This window comes from Diceros bicornis, chromosome 31 (assembly GCF_020826845.1).
Source record: "Diceros bicornis minor isolate mBicDic1 chromosome 31, mDicBic1.mat.cur, whole genome shotgun sequence".
Lineage (NCBI taxonomy): Eukaryota > Metazoa > Chordata > Mammalia > Perissodactyla > Rhinocerotidae > Diceros > Diceros bicornis.
Genome location: NC_080770.1, coordinates 20,283,701 through 20,294,295, shown reverse-complemented (window position 1 = coordinate 20,294,295; position 10,595 = coordinate 20,283,701).

The following is a 10,595-nucleotide window of genomic DNA, read 5'->3' as shown; positions in this document are numbered from 1 at the left end:
CTCCGCTACAATTTAGAATAGAAATGGCAAGAGTGGAAATCTTTGTCTTGTTCCTAATCTTAAAGGGAAACCATCCAGTATGTCACCATTAAGTATGATGTTAACTGGAGATTTTTTGTAGATGCCCTTTATATTGAGGAACTTCCCTTGTGTTCCTAGTTTATTGAGTTTTTTTTAAATCATGAAAGCGTGTTGGATTTTGTCAAATGCTTTTTCCTACATCTGCTGAGATGGTCTTGTGATTTTTTTGTTTTTCATTCTATTTGTATGATGTATTACATTAATTATTTTTGGATGTTAAACCAACTTTGCATCCCTAGGATAAATCCCACTTGGTCATGGTGTATAATTCTTTTTATATATTGCTAGATTCAGTTTGCTAGTATTGTGTTGAGGACTTTTACATCCATGTTCATAAGAGATATTAGTCTGTAGTTTTGTTTTCTTTTTTTTTTTTGGTGAGGAAGATTAGCCCTGAGCTAACATCCGTTGCCAATCTTCCTCTTCTTGCGGAGGAAGATTGGCCCTGGGGTAACATCCGTGCCCATCTTCCTCTATTTATTTTTTTTTATATGGGACACCGCCATAGCATGGCTTGACAAGCGGTACATCAGTCCATACCCGGGATCCAAACCTGTGAACCCTGGGCCGCCACAGTGGAGCGTGCAAACTTAATCTCTACGCCACCAGGCTGGCCCCTGTAGTTTTGCTTTCTTGTGACATCTTTGTCTGATTTTGGTATCGGGGTAATATTAGCCCCATAAAATGTGTTGGAAAGTGTTTCTTCCTCTTCTTTTTTTTTTGGAAGAGTTGGTATTAATTCTTCCTTGATTGTTTGGTAGATTTCAGCGGTGAAACCATTTAGGCCTGGGCTTTTCTTTGTGCATAGTTTGGATTACTGATTCAATCTCTTCACTTATTATAGGTTTATTCAGATTATCTTGAGTCATTTTTGTAGTTTGTGTTTTTCTAGTAATTTGTGTATTTCATCTAAGTTATCTAATTTGTGTACTATTGTTCATAGTATTTGTTTATAATCCTTTTTGTTTCTGTAAGGTTGGTAATCTTGTGCTCTCTCTTTTTTTTTTTTCCTTCAGTTTTGTCTTTTTTTTAATTGATGTTTTAATAGTTTTTAACATTGTGAAATTTTGGGTTGTACATTTTTGTTTGTCCATCACCGTATATATGTCTCCCTTCACCCCTTGTGCCCACCCCCCACCCCCCACCCCCATTGCCCCTGGTAACCACAATACAGTTTTCTCTGTCCATGTGTTGGTTTATATTCCACATATGAGTGAGATCATACAGTGTTTGTCTTTCTCTTTCTGGCTTACTTCATTTAACATAATACCCTCCAGGCCCATCCATGTTGTTGCAAATGGGACGATTTTGTCTTTTTTTATGGCTGAGTAGTATTCCATTGTATATATATACCACATTTTCTTGATCCAGTCATCCGTCGAGGGACACTTAGGTTGGTTCCACTTCTTGGCTATGGTGAATAATGCTGCAACGAACATAGGGGTGCATAAGGCCCTTTGGATTGTTGATTTCAGGTTCGTTGGATAGATTCCCAGTAGTGGGATAGCTGGATCATAGGGCATCTCTATTTTTAATTCTTTGAGGAATCTCCATACCGTTTTCCATAGAGGCTGCACCAATTTGCATTCCCACCAGCTGTGTATGAGGGTTCCTGTTTCTCCACATCCTCTCCAGTGTTTGTTGTTTTTTGGCTTGGTGATTATAGCCATTCTAATGGGCGTGAGGTGATATCTTAGTGTTGTTTTCTCTCTTTTGTTTTTGATTCAAGTAATTTGAATCTTCTCTCTTTTTCTTGGTCAGACTGGACAGAGGTTTGTCAATTGTGTTGATCTCTTCAAAGAACCAGCATTTTCTGATTTCCCTTTAGATTTCTTCTTTGACTCATTGGTTATTCATGAATGTGTTGTTTAATTCCCACATATTTATGAATTTGCCAAATTTATTCCTACTATTGATTTCTAATTTTATTTTATTATGGTTGGAGAACATACTTTGTATTATTTTTATGCTTTTAAATTTATTGGGGTTTCTTCTATAGCCCAACATTTGATCTGTTCTGGAGAATGTTCCCTATGTACTTGAGAATGTCTATTCTGTTGTTGGATGGAGTGCTCTGTAGAAGTCTGTTATATCTGGTTGGTTTGTAGTGTTGTTCAAGTCATCTATTTCCTTGTTGATCTTCTGTCTAATTGTTCTATACGTTATTGAAAGTGGGGTATTGAAGTCTCCAACTATTGTTGAATTGTCTGTTTTCATTTCTATTAAAAGTTTCATGTATTTCAATGCTCCATTAATAGATGCATATATGTTTTTAATTGTTATGTCTTGAACTATCGACCATTTCATCATTATAAAATGTCACTATCTCTAGTATTCTTGTTTTAAAGTCTGTGTTGTCTGATGTTAGTACAGCCACTCCAGCTTTCTTGTGGTTGCTGTTTGCGTGATCTTTTTCCCCATCCATTTACTTTCAGTGTTTTTGTCTCTGTGACTGTCGTGTGTCTCCTGTAGACAACATATAGTTGGATCATGTTTTCTTTAAATCCAATCTAACAATCTTTCCCTTTTGATTGTTCAATCTATTCACATTTAATGTTACTGATAGAGTTGGATTCACATCTGCCATTTTAGTTTTTGTTTTCTATATGTATTTTCTAATGTAGCATTTTAATTTCATTAGTGATCTTTTTTTAGTTTTTTTTTTGAATTTTTTTAAGTCATTGCTCTGGGGTTTACTGTGTGCGTCTCATCAGCTTTAGATTTGTACCAGCTGAGTTTGGGGAATATGCAGACCCTTTACTGCTGTGCAGCTTGATTCCCATTTTCCCTTTTTTTTTTGGTATTGTTGTTAGATGTATTATATCTGTTAATGTTACAAACTCAACCTTGCATTGTTATAATTATTATTTTACCATCTGCAGTCATTTCCTTAGCTGATTGCAACTTTGCTTCCATCCACCTCCTTTTGGGCTGTTATAGGAAATATATTACACTTACATTAAATTGTGCGTTTTAAGCCATGATACGTTGTGTGATATTATTTTATACAATTGGTTTTTAAATCAGTTAAGAGTAGAAAGGTTAAAAAATATGTATAATTACCTTTACTGGGGTCACTTGTTTTCAGCCTGAAGAACTTTCTTTAGTATTTCCTGTAAATCAGGTCTACTAGCAATGAATTCTCTCAATTTTTATCTGGCAAAGTCTTTATTTTTTCTTCATTTTTGAACAGTACCTTTCCTGAATATAGAATTCTTAGTTAACAGTTTTTTCCCTCAGCACTTTCTATGTGCTGTCCCACTGCCTTCTGGCCTCCATTGTTTCTGCTGGAAGCCAGCTGTCAGTCTTATTGGGTTTCCTTGTAAGTGACTCATCATTTTTCCTCTTGATTCTTTTAAAGATTTTTCTCCTTGTCTTTTACCTTCAGCATTTTTTACTCTGATGTGTCTGTTTGTGGGTCTCTCTGTGTTTATCTTACTTGGAGTTCTTAGAGCTTCCTGCATGTATAAGTTACTGTTTTTTAATAAGTTTGGGGTTATTATTTCCGTGAATATTTTTTCTGCTCCTTTCTCTCCTCTCCTTTCAGTACTCCAGTTCTGTGTATGTTCGTGCATTCAATTGGTCCCATGTTTCTCTCAGGCTCTGTTTATTTTTCTTCATTCTTATTTCTCTCTTCTCTTCAGCTTGCATAAATTCTATTAATGTATCTAAGTTTGCTAATTCTTTCGCCAATGCAAATGTACTGTCAAGCCCGTCTAGTTGAATTTTTGATTTCAGTTATTGTAGTTTTCAACTCCAGAATTTCCCTTTGGTTCTTTTTTGTAATTTTTATCTTTGTTGATATTCTCTATTTGATATAAATTGTCATCATAACTTCTTTTACTTCTTTAACGTACATCCCTTTAGTTGTATGAACATACTTATAATAGCTGCTTTAAACTCTGTTCTGTTAAATCTAACATCTGGATGCTCTCACAGGCAGTTTCTGTTGCCTGCCTTTTACCCAGTGTATGGGTCATACTTTTCTGTTTTTCTCCATGCCTGGTAGTTTTTTGCTATAAATAGGACATTTTAGATAACATATTGTAGCAACTCTGGGTATTGGCCCCCCACCCCCAGACTCTTTCAGGGCTTGTTACTGTTATTTGTTTATATACCAGCTGGATTATTTTAGTGAGATGTATTTCTTCCTCACTGTGTTAGACCTCTGATATTGCTTCTCTGGGTGGTGCAGTTTGGGGCATGCCCAAAGCCACCCTAGGATGACGGGTACAGGTAGGACTCTCTCCCACTCTTGCCTTCATTACACCCAGCAGTTAACCTCCACTAATTGTGGCCCATTGCTGTGTTGTTTTCAGCAGTGCCCTGGGGCATGAATTCCTCTACAGACTAATCCAGTCAAATTGTGGCTCCTGCCGGGGATTAGTTTCTGAGGTTAATGTTTGGTACTTGTACGAACCCCAAGAGGGCTCTTCCCAGCTGTCTCATTCCCTGGTTCTCTCCTACTAACTAGCTGGCCTATAGTCTGGGCTGTATCTTCATTAGATCCAGGATGCTCTTCCCACTTGCTTTTCACCATAACTTGCACTGTTCTTGAGAGTGTCTTTAGGTTGAAACTTTTCCATGCTCTGTTGTATTGTCAATGCTGAATTTTCTTAGGTTTTTGTGACTAGATTGCTGTCTTGCCCTAGGACCGTTTCCAAGGGCTTTAAATGGTGTTATGTAAAAAAAAAAAAATTCACTAGTTTCCCCGAGAAGCAGGTGAGCAGAGCGACTCACGCTGTCATGCTGGAAGTTGATCTCTCCAGTGTTATCTTGTGTCTTAGAGAGCAAGGATCAATTTCACACGTTTTACGTATTTTGTGTCCACTGTAGCACTGGCTGTAGTCCTTGATGCACATTAGAAATGTTCAATAAATTCATGTTGGATCTAGTGAAATTATAATCAGTCAGTCTAACATCCTGGTTAAGATCCCAGCGCTGATTCAGACTGCTGGGTCCCTTGGCAGTAGTGTGGCCTTGGAGAAGCCACTTAACCCCGCTCAGCATTTGTGTTCTCATTTCTAAGTGGGCCACTCTGTACCTCACAGGGTTCTTGTGAGGAGAGAGGGGAATAATCCATGAGTAGAGTCCCTTAGAACTGTGCCTATCACATTTTAAGTGCTTTGTAAATGTGAGTGATAATGAATAGTCCTTGTTGACTAACACGGTATAAAAATGAGGACCTAAGATACATACTACTTGAAAAAATACTAATCACTAAAGATGTTAAAATTTTCTATTTGGCAACTGTATCGGAATTTATGGCCTGAATTTTTAACCAAAATACTGCAATTTGAAATTTTCCTTAGCCTTTTGACCATTTCTCCCCAAAATATCACCCATGTTTTGCAGTTCTTGAGTTCCAAGCTGCTTTAAGGGAAATCTAAAACCAAATGCTGTAGTTTGGCATCTGACTTCCAGTAGTGAGAACTCAGTGTTACAGTGGAACCTCAGGCGTGATTCATGGTTTTCTAATGCTGCTGTTAAATACTGTGCAGGCTCACACAAAAATGCGTACGCTTAGCTGTCACTGACAGGAGTGGCTTCAGCTTTACGTTTGAGGAGCCGGAAGCCTTATTATAAGATTGGAAGAGTAAGTTGGTGTGAGATTCATTTTGGGGGTTTATTTCAAAACCTGTGGAGTGTATTTTTATTCACACTCACTATTTGCATGTTTGTACCATCTTTAATTCTTTAAATATCTTCTTTTTTTTTTTTTAAACAGTTTTATTTATTTATCTTTTTGTGAGGAAGATCAGCCCTGAGCTGACATCCGTGCTAATCCTCCTCTTTTTGCTGAGGAAGACCGGCTCTGAGCTAACATCTATTGCCAATCCTCCTCCTTTTTTTTTCCCCCCCAAAGCCCCGGTGGATAGTTGTATGTCATAGTTGCACATCCTTCTAGTGGCTGTATGTGGGACGCGGCCTCAGCACGGCCGGACAAGCGGTGCGTCAGTGCGCGCCTGGGATCCGAACCCGGGCCGCTAGTAGCGGAGCGCACGCACTTAACCGCTAAGCCACGGGGCCAGCACTGAGCGCGCCGACTTTTAACCGCTAGGCCATCAGGGCTGGCTCGGTTGCTCCCTATTTATAAACTCAGGAACTGAATGGATTTGCCTCATGGTATTCCTCCTTATTTCAACGTTGTAATCCAGACTGCAGAAGCAAATCATCTCAGCCAGCAAGGCTGTGCTCTGTTCAGTAGCTTCCTGTAATGGCAGCAGACCATGGGCTCAGAGCACCCGGCAGGGCAGCAGCAGGGGTAAGGGAACAGACCGTGAACTAATGTACACAGACAAAAGGTAATCAAAGCTGTTGCTTGTTTCAGGCTAGTAGGCACGAGAGAAAGAGAGAGTGTTGTAGAGGGAGGAAAGATGTTATATAAGGTACAGTATCCTGTGTAAACTTTTGCTATGATATATCCAAGGAGATTACATAAGTTGGGATATTTAAATTTCATTATTCTAATAGTTATCCTATTAGGGATAGGATTTGAGCTAAGGATTTGAGCATCAAATCCTTTATCACAAGGCAACCCTATATGTGAAATTTTTGCCATATCATGAGACTGGTTGAATTTATAGTCCCGTAAATTCACACTTAGAATTTTAGGACCTTAGATTTGGAATTTGGAAACAGATTTTGCATCTTCTGAGAGAAGCGGCTGGGGTTTCTGTTGTGTTTTTTGTTCTGTTTTTGCTTTCTTGTCTTATTCCTTACACCATTAACAGAGTGGCATATGGAGAGTCAGTGAAAGGTTTTGCAATGAGATGCTTGTGTAGAATGGAAAAAGCTGATGTCCATCATTTAAGATTATAGTGACTACCGTCCTCACAGAATGAACTGAGAGTGACTAGTATTGCTAACACCACGTTGATGCTAAAATGCTTTTTTCTTCATCTCAGGGAGGCAGGTAGGTTTAAACTTTGCCAGCTATGATTGCTTTGAGAAAGATTCCAATATTCAGGCTCCACAGGATTAGACTATATTGATTAATAATGTCTGCCATGGGAATAGGAATGGGGAGATTGGTGATTAGGTTGCTTATTTGATCCTGTCTTAATTCTCCTTGACACAGTTATTTCTACTGGAATCTTTGCATAGAGGAGTTTTCGTCTAGAATGTGTTGAATTTAAGGAAATCATGAAGCTAAATTACCAGTTTATTTAAAGGAAGCCTTTACAGTTATGGATTTTTGCTGTGTTATTTTTTCTGAGCTCTTTGGGTGTGCTGGGCTCCAGTACTTGACTGGTATCTACTGATGGTCAACATTGTTAATATTTTATTAGATAGCTTCTGTTTCCTCATAAATATGTTTTTAAATTTTGCATTCTGAAGTGTAGTTTCATTATATTTGCGACCATTCTCAGTTTAATAAACTTTGATTGCAAAAACAGCTTTTTAAAAAGAAATTTGAATGAATTGGTATGACTCTGGTATGTTTAGGAAAGAATATTTCTGGATACTTTTGTTAGTAGAGATAGAGCAGAAAAGAGCAGCAGATCTTTAGCATTAAAGAGCAAACAACTTCTTTTCTTCTTTTTTTCCCTTGAAGGTATATTATTTTTGTTGTCTAAAGATAATTTATATCTTGTTTGTGAATTTGGGAAAGATTGCTTTGTTTACAACTTCTCTGTGCTTAGATGATTGATAGGAATATCACTCTCCTAATTTAATCCAAATGGATTAGTGTTGTTTAAAATCTAATAGGGACGACTTCCTGAATGGTTAACCGCCATGCGCCAGGCAGGCAGCTTGGATGGTTTACATATGTTGTTTCATTTACTCCTTGCTATAACCTGTAAAGAGATAGAACATTATCATCCCTGCTTGAAGTTGAGGCTGACAGAGGTTAAATAAATTGCCCAAGGCCATACAGCTGTTCAAGGTTGGACTTGGTATTTCCGACTCAGATGTGTCCGACTGAAAATACCCATCTCATTTTCCAAGTACAACAGTGCCTTCCTGGATTTATTTGTATTGTTTGTGGTTTTTTTTTTTGTTTGTTTTTTTTTGGTGAGGAAGATTGGCCCTAAGCTGTCATCTGTTGCCAATCTTCCTCTTTTTGCTTGAGGAAGATTTGCCCTAAGCTAACATCTGTGCCCATCTTCCTCTATTTTGTATATAGGTGGCTGCCAACGAGTGTTTTAGGTCTGTGCCTGGGAACTGAACCCGGGCCGCTGAAACAGAGGGCCCCAAACTTAACCACTAGGCCGCAGGGCTGGCCCCTGTTTTCTTTTCTTTTTTTTTTTTTGATAGTATTAGCCATACAGTATCATGAATAAAGTTGATATTATACATTTATTAAAGGAAAGTGTTGTGAGCTCTATGTGAAATATAGTTTTGCTTTGTTGTAACTTTTCTTGGCCTTTGGTGTGAACTACCTTCATGCTGAGGTTTTAGTTACAGTATCATTGAAATAGGCTCCTGAGTTCTCGATTTAAAAATAATTTACTTGAAATATCTAATATACTGTGAATAACAGAAGAAAAACTTTACCATGAAAACATTTTCTGCCACTTAGGTTTTTGGTCATTTAACATTAAAGTTGCAGAACATTTTAATTTGTGTGTGTGTGTGTGTGTGTGTGTGTGTGTGTGAGAAAGATTGGCTCTGAGCTAACGTCTGTTGTCAATCTTTCTCTTTTTGCCGAGGAAGTTTGGCCCTAAGCTAACATCCATGCCCATCCTCCTCTATTTTGTATGTAGGATGCCACCACAGCATGACTTGCTGAGTGATGTGTAGGTGTGCGCCCGGGATCTGAACCTGTGAACCCCGGGCCGCTGAAGCGGAGTGTGTGAACTTAACCACTATGCCACCAAGCTGCCCCTAATTTTTTAGTTAAATATTAAAATACTTTAGGGTGCTACTATGTTCATTGAGTGAGGTACAAAGGGAAGATAATGGTAAATTTAAAGTGGTATCCAAGTCTTTGAAATAATAATAAAAGCTGCATTTTTCTAAGATGACTAATAGATTTTATTTGTACAATGAATTTTAAAACAACATGTATAAAATAGTTTAACAGATATCTGGCGGAGTCTCATTAAACTGTTGCTTTCTAGAATGGTTGTACTAGGTTGAACCACTTACATCTAACTTTATTCTCACCAGCATTGAGTATTTTATGTATTAATTTATATACATATATATATATTTTTCCCCTTACAGCTTTGTTAGTTAATTGGTGGCAAGTGATCACAAATTCATAACACGAGGGAACCACCAAAGAAAAAAAATGTTCAAGTCCTATAATTAAAAAAAAAAATCTATGAAATTAAGTTTTTCTTATTTCTTCTGAAGCAGTTTTTACCCTAATGTTCAAATTCTTTTGAGTTTAAGCGTAGGAGGCTTGGTACTATATTATTCTTTTTTGGAGAGGTGGAGTAGGCCAAGATCAGTCTTTACACTTTCTAAATATATTTACCATATCTATTTAATAGCTTTAAAAAAAATGTATTACTGTGAAGCATGGTGGTAACAGTAGTTGGATGTAACTTCTTATGTGAAATGAATAATTAAATCCTTCCTCTGTAATGTCATAATTGTCTACAGAGTCCTTCAGTATCTCCTAATACGAGTTTCACTTCTGATGGCTCCCCATCTCCGATAGGAGGAATTAAGCGAAAAGCAGAAGACAGTGACAGTGAACCTGAACCGGAGGATAATGTCAGGTGAAGCCATTTGTGGTAGCACTTTGTTAGCAAATTCCTGAAATAGATGCAGTCTAATTAATGCTGTTTAGCTTAGAGCAGCAGTGCCTTCAGATGCTTGCCTGTGATCTTTTTATCCACCAGTAATTAATGTGGAGGGTTAGGATAGTCAGTAAATTCCAGTGAGATGTGTAAGCTATAGCTGTTAATCCTAAGTATCTAGATTAGTATGCATGCTGGTTTTGTCCTCCAAGCCACTTTTCCCTCTGAGACCAGGCACTAGATCAGCTAGACATGAGGTGTTTAGCTGTATGTGATCTGAATGTTACTGTTATGAGATTAAATTTTCAAGCTGCTTAACCCAGAAAGTTCAGTTACATTTGGTTACTTGATATAGTTTGTTTTAATCATCTCAATTGAAAAGTTTCTTCTTTAAAATGAAATATGCAAAAGGCTTTCGGTTAAGAGAGAAATGTATTTTTAAAAACCACGAACTTGCATATGCACAACTATATTTCATGACAGAGATGTTTCCCGTTAGCTATATACTTCAAATTTATAATAGGAAAATTGGATTCTTTAATTTATACAGAAGTTTGAGATCATTATATAATAAGATTAACAGCTTCTTGTGTGATTAAATCTGGATTTGAACCCTGGGCTCAAGTGCAAAGGGCCAACAACCTCAATAATTGTAACTCATTTAGAATTTTGCAAAATGATTTATTTCAAAGTTAAACAGTAGTGGTTCACAGCTCATGCTTCTTTTATAGGATGTGGATGATGTGTTTGTATTTATGATTAGAAACTTCAGAAGTGTGATGTCTGGTTCTGTATTTTCCCAACATCTTTTGATGT